This window comes from Wasmannia auropunctata, unplaced genomic scaffold (assembly GCF_000956235.1).
Source record: "Wasmannia auropunctata unplaced genomic scaffold, wasmannia.A_1.0 LD336097.1, whole genome shotgun sequence".
NCBI classification, from domain to species: domain Eukaryota; kingdom Metazoa; phylum Arthropoda; class Insecta; order Hymenoptera; family Formicidae; genus Wasmannia; species Wasmannia auropunctata.
The window spans coordinates 1,313,832-1,315,590 of NW_012026793.1; the positions used below are offsets into that span (position 1 = coordinate 1,313,832).

Below are 1,759 nucleotides of genomic sequence, written 5' to 3' on the forward strand. Positions count from 1 at the left end.
GAGTAACACGCAACCAAATCGATCACGTATTGATTGACAAAAGATCTCTGAACTCTCTCCTGGATGTTCGGACAATGCGTAGTGCAGATACGTATAGCGACAATAAGCTAGTCGTGGCAAAAATACGCATAAAACCAATGAAAATAATAACAAAAATAAGTCGAAATCAGTCAAGAATAAGTCGAAAGAAATTTGATACTGAAAAACTCAAGATCAAGAGCGCTCACCAAAACTTCTGCAAAATCCTGGCAGCCAAGATAACAGAAATTAATCCTAAAACAAATGCTAAGGAAAAATGAGATACAGTACAGAAAGCGTACATTGAAACCACAGCTGAAGTCATCGGGCTCAAAGACAGCACCCGTAGGCCATGGATTACCAATGAGACCTGGGAATTAATAGAGCAAAGAAAAACGCTGAACCTACGGCTAAACCGGAGTTGGGATGATGTAATTCTCGCAAGATACAATAATATAGAACAAATCAGGAAAACGGCGAGGAGAGATCGTTGCAAATTCGAGGAAAACATCATTACTGACGCAGAACCATGGCAGAACGAAAAGATGTGAGCGGAATGTACCAGTGTATCAGAAGAATCACTGGCTAGTTTACGAACATCCCACTAATTAAAAACAACGATGGCCGCATTCTCACCACGGAGCAACAGCAACTTAACCAATGGGCAGAATTCTTTAAGCCCAATGACCCGACAAACGATAGTCAAAACATTGACTATTCATCAACATCGCGTATCAGTACGCAACCACCATCAGCTGCTGAAATCAGATCGGCAATAAAGAAGCTAAAGAACAACAAAGCCGACGATAGTGATAATATCGTACCAGAACTACTCAAAGCGATTCTACATCAGCGGCAGAAACGCTTGTGCCCATTATTCTGACAAAAGTCTGGAACACAGGCAGCATTCCGGAAACATGAAAACAAGGGCTAATTATCACAATACCGAAGAAAGGTGATCTCCGTGAGTGTAGAAATTGGCGTAGAATAACCCTCTTAAACACAATCACCAAGATTCTTGCATCTATTATTCACGAGAGATTGGCAGCACACGTCAACGGAAAGCTGAGGAGCGAGCAAGCAGGATTTTGCCCGGGACGCAGCTGTATAGATCATATAAACAGCCTCCGCATCATCGTGGAGCAGTCGGCGGAATTCGGCTCACCGTTGTATATGACATTAGTGGACTTCGAAAGAGCATTTGACATCGTAACAAGACCGGCTATCTAAAAGGTACTAGAGAAATTTGGAATACCAGCCCAAACAATAAGATTTATAAAAGAGTTATACAACAGCGCGAAATGTAATATCCTCTTTAAAGGAAAACTGAGCCCCGCCTTCCAGATCAACAAAGGGGTCCGACAGGGACATTGCGTATTATCACCGCTGCTGTTCCTGATGGTGCTAGACACGGTGATGGAAAAGTGCAACCAAAAAACAGCAGGCGGAATACAATGGCTGCTGACCCACCGGCTCAACGATCTCGACTATACAGATGACATCGTGCTATTATCACACACGTACAGCGACGCGTAAGGAAGACTATCAGCCTTGCAAAGATGCGCAGCAGAGGTTGGACTAAAAATTAATATCAACAAAATCAAGATGATACGCATAAGAACTAATGAAAGCGCACCCATCTCAATAGAGGGACGTATAATAGAAGAGGTCAACGACTTTGTGTACCTTGGTTGCGTAGTCGTCAAAGACGGAGGCACTGACATTGACATCTACAAAAGAA

The 1,759-nt window shown here is 42.9% G+C and overlaps 1 protein-coding gene across 2 annotated transcripts in view; it reads right to left on the reverse strand.

The window, feature by feature from the left end:
* Positions 1-1,759, reverse strand: part of LOC105462517 (potassium voltage-gated channel protein Shab) — a 58,877-nt gene that overhangs the window by 40,528 nt on the left and 16,590 nt on the right. The gene's annotated exons all lie outside the window — the stretch shown is intronic.